The sequence below is a fragment of the Bufo bufo genome, chromosome 11, assembly GCF_905171765.1.
Source record: "Bufo bufo chromosome 11, aBufBuf1.1, whole genome shotgun sequence".
NCBI classification, from domain to species: domain Eukaryota; kingdom Metazoa; phylum Chordata; class Amphibia; order Anura; family Bufonidae; genus Bufo; species Bufo bufo.
In genome coordinates, this window is record NC_053399.1 from 93152228 (window position 1) to 93169521 (window position 17294).

A 17294-nucleotide genomic window follows, 5' to 3' on the forward strand; every position below is an offset into this window, starting at 1 on the left:
GCTACCCCGTCCCTTTTAGGCAGTAGTCGCCGCCGCCGTTTTCTGTACTCAACACCTTAAAGGGGCCGGTCAAAAGGCATGGATATGAATAATGGATCGGTCATAAAATGGCTGCCTCCCGTGTGATGGAGCCTGAGTGCTCTGTACTGGTGACGCCTGGGATCTTAATAATTTAAACTCTGGGTTTCGTTGCGTTCCGTTTTCTCCTCAGCCCTAAATTACTGGAATCGTAAACGGGCGACGTAACTTCAGACGTTGCCACCTCAGACCCTGTACAGTGTAAGGGTCAGGACCCTTGTCATGTGCACCTGTGCCCCTTGCCCTTTCCCGCACATGTATCTGGCAGTAGCGTGCGCAGCTATCCGTGTCCGATGGCACGGGAGCGGTGAAGCTGTGAGCAAATGCTCCTAATGTCGCCGAAGCTGCGTTTCCCCACATATTGATAAATGCAGAAGCCGCCTCACCGAAGAGTCAGATGAATATGCCCCCAGGGGAGCAGCCGCCCCGCGCCGTGCCACCAAACTGAGGCGAGAATGCAGCTCAGCAACTTGTACTGGTATACTGCTGAGCCAGGACATTGCCCCCTCGTTACCGCCCTATAAAGGAGTCAGCGGCACTACAGCTATTGCAAAACTACTACTCCCAGCATGCCCGGGCAGCCTACAGCTATTAGAGCATGATGGGAGTAGTAGTTGTGCAACAGCTGGAGAGCCGCGGGTTGAGCATCCCTGACTTAAATCAGGGCACAGCATTACATAAACCATCAGTATACAGACTATGATTATTTAATTAGTGCTGTACACCTTTAAAATTAAGCTCCGCCTTGGATGAGGATCGGTCCAGTAGTCAGCAGATCAGAAATTTTGGCATTTTCGTGACCCATTTTCGCTTATTGGTCGGTTCCTTTTCTGTGGCAAAAATCTTAATATGGAAACAGTCAGCGAGCTGCCATTGACTAATTCAGTAGTTTGCAGATCACCACAGCAGCACAGAGTATTCGGGACATGAGTGTGTTGATTTTGTGGAAGGCAGTGACTTGTCCTCTCATGTGATGTAAGGGGGCAGTGTTGTGGTAGAAGTATGGAAAAGAACACTCCTGAGAAGTTATATACAAGTGGTGGAGCAGTGTCCTAAAGCAGCACAGAGTGTTTCAGAACATGAGCGTGTTTATTTTGTGGGAGGAAGTGACCTGGTCTCATACTATACTAGTAGGCCGTGAGTTCGGGAAGGGGGAAAAAAAAAAGACAACTGACAATTATGTAAGAGGTGTATACATATAATGGAACCATGTCTTAAGCAGCACAGAGTATTTCAGGCAGGAGTGTGTTGATCTTGTGGGAAGCAGTGACCTGTCCTATCCTATGATGTTGGGGGCAGTGCTATGGTGTAAGGAAGAGGAAGAACACCGCCAAGAAGAAGTTGGCTATACAACTATGAGGGAGCAGTGTCCTCCAGCAGCGCAGAGTATTTCAGGAGAGGAGTGTGTTGACCTTGTGGGAGGCAGTGACCTGTCTTATGTAATATTAGGGGGCAGTGGTATGGTGTAAGGAAGGGAGAGAACACAGCCGAGAAGTGCTTATGGTATGTCCCGCTTTCTGGCAGCTGTCTCTGCGTCCATAGGAAGCAGAGACAGTTACCTGTGTATTATGATGAAGCAGAGACAGTTACCTGTGTATTATGATGAAGCAGAGACAGTTGCCTGTGTGTTATGATGAAGCAGAGACAGTTGCCTGTGTGTTATGATGAAGCAGAGACAGTTGCCTGTGTATTATGATGAAGCAGAGACAGTTGCCTGTGTATTATGATGAAGCAGAGACAGTTACCTGTGTATTATGATGAAGCAGAGACAGTTACCTGTGTATTATGATGAAGCAGAGACAGTTACCTGTGTATTATGATGAAGCAGAGACAGTTGCCTGTGTGTTATGATGAAGCAGAGACAGTTACCTGTGTATTATGATGAAGCAGAGACAGTTGCCTGTGTGTTATGATGAAGCAGAGACAGTTGCCTGTGTATTATGATGAAGCAGAGACAGTTGCCTGTGTATTATGATGAAGCAGAGACAGTTACCTGTGTGTTATGATGAAGCAGAGACAGTTGCCTGTGTGTTATGATGAAGCAGAGACAGTTGCCTGCGTGTTATGATGAAGCAGAGACAGTTGCCTGCGTATTATGATGAAGCAGAGACAGTTGCCTGTGTATTATGATGAAGCAGAGACAGTTGCCTGTGTATTATGATGAAGCAGAGACAGTTGCCTGTGTATTATGATGAAGCAGAGACAGTTGCCTGTGTATTATGATGAAGCAGAGACAGTTGCCTGTGTATTATGATGAAGCAGAGACAGTTGCCTGTGTATTATGATGAAGCAGAGACAGTTGCCTGTGTATTATGATGAAGCAGAGACAGTTGCCTGTGTGTTATGATGAAGCAGAGACAGTTGCCTGTGTGTTATGATGAAGCAGAGACAGTTGCCTGTGTATTATGATGAAGCAGAGACAGTTGCCTGTGTATTATGATGAAGCAGAGACAGTTGCCTGTGTGTTATGATGAAGCAGAGACAGTTGCCTGTGTATTATGATGAAGCAGAGACAGTTGCCTGTGTATTATGATGAAGCAGAGACAGTTGCCTGTGTATTATGATGAAGCAGAGACAGTTGCCTGTGTGTTATGATGAAGCAGAGACAGTTGCCTGTGTGTTATGATGAAGCAGAGACAGTTGCCTGTGTATTATGATGAAGCAGAGACAGTTGCCTGTGTATTATGATGAAGCAGAGACAGTTGCCTGTGTGTTATGATGAAGCAGAGACAGTTGCCTGTGTGTTATGATGAAGCAGAGACAGTTGCCTGTGTGTTATGATGAAGCAGAGACAGTTGCCTGTGTGTTATGATGAAGCAGAGACAGTTGCCTGTGTATTATGATGAAGCAGAGACAGTTGCCTGTGTATTATGATGAAGCAGAGACAGTTGCCTGTGTATTATGATGAAGCAGAGACAGTTGCCTGTGTATTATGATGAAGCAGAGACAGTTGCCTGTGTATTATGATGAAGCAGAGACAGTTGCCTGTGTATTATGATGAAGCAGAGACAGTTGCCTGTGTATTATGATGAAGCAGAGAGCCGGCATAATTCTGTGCAGACACAATGTGGGCATAAATACTGTGCGGGGGCATTAAGGGTAAGTAATTACTGTGTGGGGGCATGAAGGGTGAGTAATTACTGTGCGGGGGCATGAAGGGGGAGTAATTACTGTGTGGGGGCATTAGGGGACTGGATGGGATTAGGTGTATGGTTAGGTTTTGGGCAGAGTTAGTGGCGTGGCCTAGTGTGGAAATGGAGCAGTCCAGCGAGGACCTTTTTGAAGGAAGCCTCCTGTGCTGTGTTCCCCTCTTCCATGCTCTGTAGAGACAGTAATAATCCCAGTTCTGGGAGTGCAGATATTTATAAAGCTCCGCTGGCCGGAGACCATCCCATATTTCTTTCCCGTCATAAGGGGAGCAGTGGCTCAGGTTTCGCTGTGGCTCTGGCCAGCAGGCCTATCAGCGAGGAGAAGGTGGTCCTGCACGTCTCCTTCCTGCCAGCTCTCTGATCAGGGTGGACAGGTGTGTGTGGGGGGTGTCTCTGGGCGGCAGCGGGCTGTAATTTAAACCGTTATCACCTTGGCACACACACGGGCAGGCCTGGAACACTCCGCCACCCCTGTGTTTTTACGGTAGTGCCGATCACTGACCGTAATTTTGTGTGTATTTTTAGCTGGGTGCCGGTGGCTTTTTTGGAGAAGGATAACCGCAGATATAAAAGAGACTTCACCGGAATAAAAATGTGAAACTAACAGAACAAACGGACTCCATCCTGAAAACGGCAGCGGGGTCTAATATATGGTGGCCCCTGATAACAGAACATCTCTTGTGCCAGTGATTCATACAGTCTGTGACTAATCTCCAGGTCTTTCGGAGATTGAACACTGCTTTCTCAAGACTTTCGCCATGTTAGACCACCGAATGAAGCCAGCGGGCCGGAGACTGTCGGGCACTTCTCAAGTAAACATGAGACTGCTGATAGCAGTACATGGAAATCCCCGTAAGAAGTTTCCTGGCTGAAGTGCCATTCACGGGGTGGGTAGAAGGAGAGCGGGGCATTGGGGACAAACTGTTTTCTCAGTCCCTGACTGGCACTTTAGGATTCTGTCTACTGGATACAATTCCTTCTGTAAGCAGGATCAACCCTATTAAGCCAGTATCGGCACATTCGCAGACCATCTGCTTCATCTCTCTCAGCAGCGCAGAAGCCTGCTGCGCATGCGTTGATGACGTCATTGTGCTTTCGGAGCTGGAGACGACGGCACATAGACATCCAGAGCTGCAGGGCGGATTATGATGTCGATACAGCATACGAGCATGTACAGTAGGCATCTGCTCATTCTATATAGATGGTCTGCGCATGTGCCGATACTGCGAGCAATAGCACAAGCGCTAGAGTGCATGCCACCAAGTTATCAGCGTTTGTGATCATATGCAGATTAGGTTATTGGTGCACCAAGAGATTTTCATTTACCCCATGCCTGGCACTGTAATTTCACACCGTTACACCCAGTAATGGCGCACGCGCAGATCATTTGCTTTAGCTTTCTAGACATCACAGATGGGCCGACCCAGAACTGGTGAGGACTGCTTGGCACATGTTCATCCAGGGCTGCAGGGAGGATCTTGACGTAAGTATATTCCCCTCCCTGGTGCTGATACTAATACGTCATCGACACATGCGCAGTAGGCATCTGTGCATGGTGGAGTGGCAGGAGGAGCAGAGCGTTGCAGATCTGGTGCTCTGCAGGGGCTCGGGCCCATCCCTCGGTGAACCAATGAGCTAATGTGCATATCGGTAAAAATACAGACGGCCCTAATGGGGCGTCTCCAAACAGGTTAGAAAATCCCAATAACTAAAGGACGTAATGTCGACAACATGCTTCCTGGACAATTGCGTGGACGTCATCATATAAACAGAGGAATTATGCAAGTAGGAAAAACGCCAAGTTCTTATGCAATTTTCCTTTAAGAGCTGCCCAGCTCTTATGAAAGTGCCAAATACCTGAATGCTTTGTCAGCAAGATGGCCGCTGCGAAAACTTGTAGCTCATGACTGCGGGACAAAGACCTGTTTATCAAGGTGGCGATTTACATGGACTCTTGTAGCTTCATGATATACAGTCAGGTCCATATATATTGGGACATGGATACAATTCTAACATTTTTGGCCCTATACACCACCACAATGGATTTGAAATGAAACGGACAAGATGTGCTTTACCTGCAGACTGTCAGCTTTAATTTGAGGGGATTTACATCAAAATCAGGTGAACGGTGCAGGAATTACAGCAGTTTGCATATGTGCCTCCCACTTGTTAAGGGACCAAAAGTAATGGGACAATTGGCTTCTCAGCTGTTCCATGGCCAGGTGTGTGTTATCCCCTCATTATCCCAATTACAATGAGCAGATACAAGGTCCAGAGGTCATTTCCAGTCTGCTATTTGCATTTGGAATCTGCTGTCAACTCTCAAGATGAGATCCAAAGAGCTGTCACTATCAGTGAAGCAAGCCATCATTAGGCTGAAAAAACACAACAAACCCATCAGAGAGATAGCAAAAACATTAGGCCTGGCCAAAACAACTGTTTGGAACATTCTTAAAAAGAAGGAATGCACCGGTGAGCTCAGCAACACCAAAAGACCCGGAAGACCACGGAAAACAACTGTGGTGGATGACCGAAGAATTCTTTCCCTGGTGAAGAAAACACTCTTCACAACAGTTGGCCAGATCAAGAACACTCTCCAGGAGGTAGGTGTATGTGTGTCAAAGTCAACAATCAAGAGAAGACTTCACCAGAGTGAATACAGAGGGTTCACCACAAGATGTAAACCAATGGTGAGCCTCAAAAACAGGAAGGCCAGATTAGAGTTTGCCAAACGACATCTAAAAAAGCCTTCACAGTTCTGGAATAACATCCTATGGACAGATGAGACCAAGATCAACTTGTACCAGAGTGATGGGAAGAGAAGAGCATGAAGAAGGAAAGGAACTTCTCATGATCCTAAGCATACCACCTCATCAGTGAAGCATGGTGGTGGGTAGTGTCATGGCGTGGGCATGTATGGCTGCCAATGGAACTGGTTCTCTTGTATTTATTGATGATGTGACTGCTGACAAAAGCAGCAGGATGAATTCTGAAGTGTTTCGGGCAACATTATCTGCTCATATTCAGCCAAATGCTTCAGAACTCATTGGACGGCGCTTCACAGTGCAGATGGACAATGACCCAAAGCATACTGCAAAAGCAACCAAAGAGTTTTTAAAGGGAAAGAAGTGGAATGTTCTGCAATGGCCAAGTCAATCACCGGACCTGAATCCGATTCAGCATGCATTTCACTTGCTGAAGACAAAACTGAAGGGAAAATGCCCCAAGAACAAGCAGGAACTGAAGACCGTTGCAGTAGAGGCCTGGCAGAGCATCACCAGGGATGACCCCCAGCGTCTGGTGATGTCTATGTGTTCCATACTTCAGGCTGTAATTGACTGCAAAGGATTTGCAACCAAGTATTAAAAAGTGAAAGTTTGATTTATGATTATTATTCTGTCCCATTACTTTTGGTTCCTTAACAAGTGGGAGGCTCATATGCAAACTGCTGTAATTCCTGCACCGTTCACCTGATTTGGATGTAAATACCCTCAGATTAAAGCTGACAGTCTGCAGGTAAAGCACATCTTGTTCATTTCATTTCAAATCCATTTTGGTGGTGTATAGAGCCAAAAATGTTAGAATTGTGTCCATGTCCCAATATTTATGGACCTGACTGTATGTATTGTGGGGACTCACTCTGGTAGACAGGATTAGCGGACGCAGTATAGAGGCAACAACAAGTTCTTTGGATCAAACAGTTCAGTGTTTTATTCACACTTGTGACAAGTGACAAAACAAGCCGTCATATTCAAACAAAAAGTCACCTTGCGGTGTTGGTGGTAATTCACACCATGCGGAAATTCTGCCTCAAAGAGTCCTTGCTGATAGCAGCACCAACCTGTTTTCACACCAAACAGGTAGCAAGCCTTCATCCAGACACAAGGCTCCCAGATCCCAACACAGAGACCTGGCTTCTGAGCCCAGCTGCCTATTTAAGGACAGCCGGATGCTGCCAAAACCCGGACCGGCACTTAAAATCCGGTCCGGTATTTGACCTCACCTGGCTAAAAATCAGCCCAGCAGCACATGCTTTAGTGTGGAAGAATTTAGGATTTTTCTTGGACAAATGTGAGTAGCGCTGTCGCTACGCGGTCGTACACTCTGGACTTTTAGGTCTTTTTGTATTCCAGCCTTATATTGATTTTATTTTGTACTCCAGTCACATCCATAGCTGAAATCTCAATTCTGATAGTTTCTCCTTGCTGCACAACAGGAAAACTTCTGAGATGTGTGCTAAAAAATAGACCCGTCGCGAGATCACTACAAAATGTGAGTCAACTTGGTGCGGGTGGACTCGAAGGAGAAACCAGAGTATTTTTTGAATTCAGCTTAGAATGCTATTGGAGTAGGAGATTTGCTGTTCCGCAAGATTGGCACGGGATGGATAAAACTTACTCAACAGTATGTGTATGTTTACATAAAAATTCCAGGCCCCTGGGCCCTTATAATATGCGTATGACCTTCTATTGCCATCTTCTTGTGATCATGAAACGCGTTGCTCCCGCTTTGCACTACCTTCGGATGCTTCGATATTTTACACTTAGCGATGCATTATTAATCATTTGTTTTGTTCTTTGTCCCAATGATTGTGATCTTCTTCCACTTGAATCAGGCTGGATGTGTGGAGCAGAGTCTAGATAATATGAGGCCACAATGACCTCCTAAAATAATGCCACAACTATAGCCTCCGAGTTCCATTGTAGTAGATACAACTATAACCTACAACCCTAAAAAATTCAGACCAAATACATTTAAAAAAAAATATTTTTTTCAATCAGAGACTCCACAAAGAGAAAACGACATGTCATAGATAAAGGCAATGACACCATGGATAAACCAAGTCACCGTTGGCACCATACGAAATGTGGATGGTAATTACACACTGACCCAAAAGACCCAACATGCATTTCACCCCAATTTTCTTCTGGGGAGCTGTTGTGGTGAAGATGTAGAGTGCAAATATCTAAATAGGCTTTAGACCACCATGGCCGTCCAGTCATGACACAACACTAACGCTGAGACCCAACGTGCATTTCATCCCAGTTTTCTTTTAGGCATCTATTGTGATGGAGATAGAAACTTTGAATATCTGAATAGTCTTCAGACCTCCAGTAGTGCACCACACTTACCCTGAGACCAAACACCCAGTTGGCACCATAAAAAATGTTTGATTTAATTACATAACAACCACAAAGGAGCAAGCACAAGATACATAGCACCACACCAACCCAGAAGATCCAAAGAAATGTTTCATACAAGTTTACTTCTGGGGAAATAATAGCCCACCAGTTGTAAACCACGCCAACCTAAAGACACAACGCTTGTTTAACTCCCATTTTCTTCCAACCGTATTACCATTGCCATCCAGTTAATACACCACACTGGTCCTGAGGCCCAATACATGTTTCATTCCAACTTTCCTTCAGGCAACTATTGTTGTGAGCCTGCGAATATCTAAATAGGCTTTGAACTACCATAGCCTTCCAGTGACCTTCCTTTCCCCTTAGAAAAAAGGACCCTTTCTCATGTTCACTCCATCCATGGAGACATGAGACCACTATAGAAGTCATGGGGGGGGGGACACCTCTATGATGGGTACAACTTTAACATGAAAATCATGTTGGAGAACTGAGGGACAAAGGCTTCTAGGGCTTGAGCATCTTACAGCGGACCATGGCACTTTGGTTTTGGAAAGTGAGTGTGGCCCCCCTCATGGACCACCACACATATTCTATATTGAGGTCCTGGATTTGAACACAGTCAACATCTCCCTACCTGTACATCTCGTGTGGTATTTTTCTGGTGTTCTTCCACCTCCTACATGGTGAGAGGTGATGGAACAAATGGCCTAAGCCTAACGACACATTTACTTCACATTTATTTCAAGAACAGACCGTGCAGATCTTAATCTTGCTTATTAATGGTGATTCGAGCAGATTTTTTTTTTTATGGCTTTAATTGAACGTGTTTTGGGGAAATTAGATATTAACTGTAAACCTGTCAGATATCATGACCACAAGTCCTGTAATTTTAACCTACTTGGGGCGAAGTGGGATGATTAGATCTCTGTGGCTTTGAGTTGAGAGAAAAAACTCTCCGAACAGTCACTGAACCGGGACGCTTTTGGTGGTGGTGACATCTCGGCAAGCTGCTGCTGTTTTATTTTTTATTTTTTTTTGTATTTTGGTATGCTTGTTTCCTGAATTCTTGGTGTTTTTTTTCATCAGATAGACAATAAATGTGACCTGTCGCATGTAGGATTATATGAGAAGTTATTCGAGGAAGACATGTACTTGAATATACTGTCCGATCTGGACTCCTACAATCAACTGTGAGGAACGCAATGTACAGGATTAGGAAATACATGACCTCACCAATCCTTGGGTTGCGTGTCGTATTGCCGTTCAGCTCCATGGAATGAATAGATGCAATTCTGGACCGGACAGTCTTATGGTATCTTTTCGAATCCCAATATCGGAGGGGGGGGGGAAGGGTGAGCATCGGTTAGTCATTTATCATGGTGCAGTCAAAGCCACAAGTGTCAGAGCAATACAGTCCCATCCTGTGGGTCGCTCATTTCTCAGTCTGCTCTTTGGGGGCCCACCCAGATGTGGCTGTGGCCTGGTGGTCTCCCAGACTGCAGTGATCCGCAGCGTACTTATGAACAGGGTGTAGCGGCCACACCGATGACTGCTTCCTTTGAGATGCAGTCCTGAGTCTCATCTAAACCCAATTTTCGCTTCTGGTTCCTCTTCATATACAGAGACCATCACCCTAAATGTGAGGAGCTAATTATAACCATATGTAGTATTTTCACATACCTTGAAGGTGTTTCACACAGAATTAATAAGCTTAAGAGGTCACAGAGTGTAGGGGACAGAGGTCACAGCGGCACAGAGTATTTCAGGAGGAACATGTGCTGTGTTAGGCCTGTGTGGATGGGAACGTTATTCTACGCATGTCGCATGTCTCCAGACAGTGGTAGAAAAATTTATCCAGGCTGGACTGGCCTTGAAACGCATCAGTGGTCTCATGGATACATATTTACGCTGCGCTTAGAAATTGCTCTCCTTGGATGGCATGGAAACGCGACATAATACACTCACTCTTTTGTGCTCATCCATACAAAATCATAAATATGTGCCCCATTGCATACATTACGGGTATTATCTCTTTCCTACATTAGGATGCGCTGACCGACATTACCAAATCTTCTCTAATTACCAGCATCGACCTTCCCTTGTGTGCTCGGTAAAGGAAGTTCGTTAGAGGAGCACGTAGTTGTCATTAGCCGTTGTCCAGTTAACCTCTAGAGAGGGTATGTAAATCCAGAATATATTGGTCTAAGTGGCTTCTAAGTGGAGCTTCACTTTTAGGATATGTGCAAACCTCAGCTCTGTCCACTGTTTGTGGGCTGGGAGATGGCACCTCCATAGGAGTGGTCATAAACTTTTTTGTTGGCAGATCCAGCTAGTTTTGGTAGGATCAGTCAACAACCCAGTGTTTGTGGTGGTCCATGGCATAGACATGAGATTCTCAGCAGATCCCACCAAAGCTAGGTGGATCTTCTGAATGCCTTTTGATATTCTTAAAACTGTCCAGACCCAGTAGATAGCTTTCAGCCAGATGATCGCTTTCATGAAACCACCCCATAGCGACCTCTGCTCCCTTACCAGTCAGTCACTTCTTCTAAGGGGGTGTTTCCCATGATGAAATAGGACCATAAGTTGGCCATACACATTCGATGAATGTCTGCTACACCTGCTGATTTCCATCTAATATCTATGAGGGTGTCTCGACTCTTCCTCGATGACGGATGTTGAGATGTTGGATTCCAATATCCCCAATCCTTTGTTCTCATGATTCTGAACTCTTCGGCACATCTAAACACCCACCAATTATCAGACTAGTGAGTCAACGCTCAAATGCCGGCAGATTGGATCTTTCATGCTTGCGTAAAAATCAGCACATCCCCCTTTTGTAACCAGTGGATTAGCTGCCAACATAATGTAAAGTGTATAGGGGATGAACAATCATAGTAACACTCATTCCTCCTCATTGGCTCATGTAAAGACTCTTTATTGGAAATCATAGACCCTTCTCCCCATTGAGAACACGTGCACCCTCTGCCAAGCTGAGTGTGCATATGTATGGTGGGTCGGTAGGAATAGCTGTTGATCCACAGTCTAAGCTATGTGTCCAGCTCCTACCAAAACCAGATGGATCTGCCATGAATGCCATTAGCCTGTAGTATGAAAAAAATCTGTGCTATTCTGCCGGAACAATTGTTATTTTAAAAAATAATAATCTGTTGTATGTTTCGCAAAATACCATCCATTGCTGCAGGAGGGTTTGACGTAGATCACCTGTCTCTCTGCGTAATTCGGCAGCGGTGGAGGTGTTAAGTAAATAATCAGGTGAGTGCTAAAGTGAAACCTATGATCTCAAGGAGGCTACCCAGACACACGAAAGGCAGCAGGTTTTGTCACCTTGGTGGATGGGTGGCCCACACCTGTGAGAGGACCTCTGAATCTTATCCCATAAAACTATATATCAATTTTCTCAGCTCCTCCTGCTCTCTGGCACACGGCCTGGAGACAACCCTACATTTTGTGGTGACAGTTCCTGGTTTGAAAGTTAGTACTGTGACATACATCTAGACGTGGACTGTACAAAGAGGATTCCAAATTATGTGTGCTAGTTAAAGAGAAAAAAGTCATGACTTGGTTCATGTTAAATTTCAATGGTGAGATATTTTGTTGCCCACAGTGGACTTTATCATAATCACAAAACAGCCATACACATTAATGGGTTAAATGCCCACTTGATGGGCAGTTATCTCTCCAAACCTTCCCATAAACATGCATGCCCAGATTGGCTAAGCATACATGTCAGGGGACTGTCTTGATGCCCTGTACGCTTTAGATAGTTAAGGGTTGTGATGAGTATAATTAAATTTTATAGGATGAGATTGAAGGTGGACATCAGCTGAAAGTGTACTGAACCTACCAATTTCAGCAGGTTCGACTGACTATCTCATATGGGGTGTGGCTCGACTCGGTCCCAACAGCAGATGTCGGGGGAAGAAGGAGTGATCATATTGTATTTCCCATGGTTGACCACCTTTTGAGACTTTCTGGCTAGTAGTTTGTTCAGCAACTTCAACATTTTTTGGGACCTTAAAAATTGCAAGTAGCCTCTGATGGCTGCCTGAGGCCTTGCGCAATGATTCTTCCTTAGAATTGCACCCATTTTCGCGTCTTCCTTTTTTATCTGACTGGAAAGTTCCTTTATCCTCTGATCTCTTTCCCGGACAGACTAGAATACAAATCTTTTTCTGCATTTGGCCAGCCTCTCACTCCTCCCCTTGTATCATCTGATTTCTGGTCTTCTCTGTCTTCACTTCCAGTTCTTCCATCATCAGAATAGATATAATAGAATATCATAAAAATATATATCAACGCCACCACCTCTACTTGACCAATCTTTTGGGCAATATTTTCCGGTTTCAGGATGGTATCCAGACAGAGTACATGGTATGCAGAGGTGAAGGAGGCCTAGGGTTGATTATCATTGTCCTCCATCCCTCTCCTGCTGCCCCCATCCAATCTTTTACAGAGGAGAGAAGAAGATGGGGAGTCCTACATAGATTCACATCAAAAGGTATGTGAACTCCTTAATCTGGAACTCTCCTTCCCCATTGACCACACAACCGGGAATACCAGTATGGTATGTCTGCCCATATATCCATGTATTAATTTCCCCTAAAGGTTATTTTCATGGTGCTGAAATTTAGGACCAAACTTCTCCTAACTTCCGTCAATCCTGGGTCTTTGCCCAGGTTTCAAACGAAACGCATTGACTGTGAACACCCTGGTATCTATGGAGATGTATGTTAACTGAATATAGAATAACGTTTGAAGATGTTATTCTCGTGCTGGCCACTCTTTCAAGTGGTGGGTCTTCTACCAGATTCCATGCCTTTTACCCTCAGGCTTCATATTATTATGTAGGTCTACCAACTTTGTTGGGTCTTTTCCCAGTTTGCAACTTAGGTTAGTGTGCCAGGTGTGTAGTGTCTATCCTTAAGTTTCCAGCTTACTTTATTCTACAAGCTATGGTGGGTCTTCTCACAGGTTCTAAATTATGTGGTTCTACCAGCTATAGTGAGTCTTTCTTTATGTTCCAACTTAAGTAGGTCATCTTAAGCAGGTTCCAACTTACGTGGTTTTACCAGCTGGGATGAGTATTGAGGAGTCTTCCAACTTTGCTTTACATTATCTTCAACCAGGTTCCAATTTATGTGATTTTGAAAACTATGGTGGGTCTTCTTAACTCATGTTCCAGCTTAGGTGGTTGTACCAACTATGTTAAGTCTTCCCGTGTGTTCCAAACTAGGTGGGTCTTTAACAGATCTTTTTCCAGATTCCATCTTTGGGGTATCTTTTACCCTTACCAATCTTTGGTTCGTCTTTCTCCTACATCTGGCTTCTTGGAGTGGCTCTCACAGAATGAAAGGGATTTCTCCAAAATATATGATGTTTTTGATATAAACAATATGAGTGTCACTGCTAACTTTGTCATTGGCATAGAAGATGGGCTTTCCCAGCATGCTTTACTCTGATTCCCAAATGTGCATTATTATTAAAAGTGGTTAGGACTTCTGCCATAGAACATAAAAACCGTTTACAAAGCCTTTACTTTAACCCGCCGGCTGCTTAACCACATGAATAATGAATGAAAATAAATTGTTGTTCTTTTTTTTTTTTTCTCCCTTTAAATTTTCATCTATTGATGAGGCGGGAACAGCCCGGAGATGATCTGCCTCACAAACAGAATGACAAAATGAAAACACTGGTACACTGTGTATCCTGCCCCCCAACGTATGCATGATCTCCCTCTTGAGGTTGTTGAGAAGGTTACACCACTGAAACCGAGTATGGTACAATATGGTTGTGAGCCTAAACATTAGAGGGGTGGTCTAGTTTAGAAAAACAATTTTCATGCACCTTAGGGAATTGTGAGTCAATAGTGGAGGGTCTGCTGTCATCTCTTGGTCAGACTGGGCAGAGGTTACAAAGATGCGCCTCTCGCTTTGGAGGACCTGTCCTGCATTACGTAGACTGCTTCTAGATTTGAATGGACACTACATAATGCTTCATTTCTCTGGCGGTAACGCTGCAGGTTTCCCCACAGCTGATTCCTGAGGGGGCATCTTTTTATGGGACTCTTCAAGTAGGAATGGTCCAAAGTAGGCAACCTCTATAAATTAGAATATTAGCAGGTTAATCTAATTTCTGTATTCTTTTATGTCCATGAATAATGTAAACCCTTGGTAGATTGTTGTGGATACTTAATGGGGTACAAAAGTTTTTAACATCCCCATATAGAGCATTTTACATATTAGGTATTTTTATGTTATAGTTGCCTTTGGGCACATGAGGCATTCATATGGGTCCTTCAGTAAGACCTGTTGGATGTTTCCACATCAACAGATCTCCAACGTAAGCCGGCCAATGATCTAATGTGCATGATGGCTTTCTGATTCTCCTCAGGAGAGAGAAGGATTGGGCAGTTGGAATTCAACATAGCCAGTCTTTTTGTTCTTAGGGAGATAAGCTACCAAAAGAGTCTAGAGCAGTTTACTCCCCTGTCCCTATTGAGAACACACGCATAGTTGGTCAAGCGTCCATGTGTTTAGGGTCTAATGTGTATGACCAGTCTTAGCACCGCGGGGGGTTGACAGATTCAGGCACTGTCTTTTATGGCATTCTGAGTTAATTGTGGGGTTGTTGTTTCAGGATAACCTTCTAAATCTGATTTAGTAAAGCTTCATTCGAGAACTCGCCAACCAATTCCACCGCTTGCCATTGACATACTCTTCTTATGAAAAGGAGTTGATTGAATTAAACCTCCCCTTTCATTTTGGTGACAACGGGCCTAAACTAGTGACATTTTGGGTACATTACTGAGTATCATTACCTCTACTTTCAGAGAATTGGTAGGGTCCCAACTCATGGATGCCCACCAGTTTGGGTTGTTTTTGTAAAGCAGTAGACAACATGGAAAATTGAGACCACCTACAGTCTTGGATTTACCGGAGTGGATGAATATGAATATGCACAAAATTGTAAGTGGTTCTGAAGAAGATCATCCACTCAGAACGAGTTAATGAGGCGTGAGGAGAAAAAACTCCTTGTGCCGTGCTACATGGGATGGGCATCCTTTGTTTTTCTAACTGTGCATAGTGACAGGGTACCACAGGCCATCAGCTACCTTTGATGTGGCAAGCCGCAGCTATTTGCAGTACTGAATCTACTTTGCAGCGAGACATGGGCAGTTTTGTTTTGCCAACATTAAGAACTAGCATTAGGAGGCCAGTTGTAAAAATGTTCATAAATGGTTTTCTAAGAAACCTAAAAGGATCACGTTGAGCTTGGAGATACCAGACAGAACACTTGGGCCCAGTCTTGGTGGTGGCTTCGAAAGAGATGAACCCACTGGAGCACACACATGACTCCATGTTACTGTGAGTCCCCACTGACAGCTCTCTTTGGTTTCACATATCTTGGGTGACCACTCTAGTTGCCGAACGTTTCCTTCTCTTGTATTGGAGGTCAGTTCAAACATTGTAGGGCTGGCAATGAAAAAGCCTGGTCAGGTGCATAGCTGTAGTGGGTGCAGACCTAGCATTTGCAACTGGGACCAGCCCAAAGGTAGGGACACCAGTATTAAAAATGGCACTTGGTAGGTTGATTTTACTGTTGGCACCCAAAAGCTCATGACGTCCACGTCCTGATGGCAGACATGTTTCGACCAGGCCATGAAGCATTAGACCATGAATGGGAGTAAATAGGTCAGTGCGGCAGCATTGAAGTGGCAGTTAATTCAGTTTTAAGCAGTTTACAAGCTAGTAAACACCCGTGTCCTCTCCAACCTCCGTGGGTTAATCATTACTCCGCTCCCCGTGCTGTCTCCGCAGGTATCTCAGCTTAGGGTTGCTATGTACAAGAGAAATTAGCTGGGAACACAATCCAGTAATTATTTCCGTTAAATACGGGTCGAGTGCTTACTTTCTTAATTAGCAGTATGCCCGGTCTTTTAACCCGTCAGTATGGAGGCTTTTATTATAAGCAGCAGACACTTCATAGCTGAGACAAAGCTAAGCAACATGCCTGCCGATCGGTGCCGTAATATAGGTTTATGGATTCTGTAGTGTATGTGTGTGCCATCTGTGTAATGATAGAAGAGGAAACAGATGTAGGGCGCAAACAGAAAGGAGGCTAAGGCCCACCTGCATGCTGTCTCGGTATGTCCTGGTGCACAGGAGGCAGGATCACTGCATCACCTGTATCAGCAGACCACTCTGCCAAGCAATGGAGATACATATCCGGTGATTTGGTTGCCCTGGTGTTTGGTGTGCAGTGATTACGCGACACCATCTGGTAGACCCAGATATGTACGCTGGCCGTCATTTTGGGGGCGCTCTGATTAGTCACACTCCTTCGAAAAATAGGACTGTTATGACTAGTCATAGTGCAGATTTTGGTAGGACTGGCTGATTATTTAACATGTCTGGGGCCTCTTGACGGCAAATGTTAAAGGATAGAAAGATCGGGCAGTTGGATCTCAACATGCCTTATCCTTTTTTCTTAGTCCTTACTCCTATCCCTAATTCAGGACTTAAGCATGTTTGACCGAGTGTTCTTGTGTATGGCGGGTGAGATGAACAGCTGTCGGCCAAGTGAGTATTCAGCCGACGGCTGTCTTACCAGTTTGGCCAGTTTTATGGTAAGAGTAGTTGGACACAGCACGTAGGAACCTCTTGGAGACAATTGGCCTTTAGGATGACTTTGCTTGTCATTATGGGGGGTGCTTGATCTTTGGGAGTACTTTGACTGTCACTAGTCATAGTCTTCAGGTGCATTCTTTCCTTCTTGGGGTACTCTTGCTATTCGTAGTGTATAACGGCACCCTGGCTATCATTATGGGGTCACCGTGACTTGTCACAGTCTTTGAAAGCACTGTGGCTGTAATTTTTGGAGCATTCTGACTAGCTGTGGT

At 44.7% G+C, this 17294-nt stretch overlaps 1 protein-coding gene across 6 annotated transcripts in view; it reads left to right on the forward strand.

Annotated features, from left to right (window-relative positions):
- Positions 1-17294, forward strand: part of MEF2D (myocyte enhancer factor 2D) — a 148769-nt gene that overhangs the window by 33391 nt on the left and 98084 nt on the right. The window lies entirely within an intron of this gene.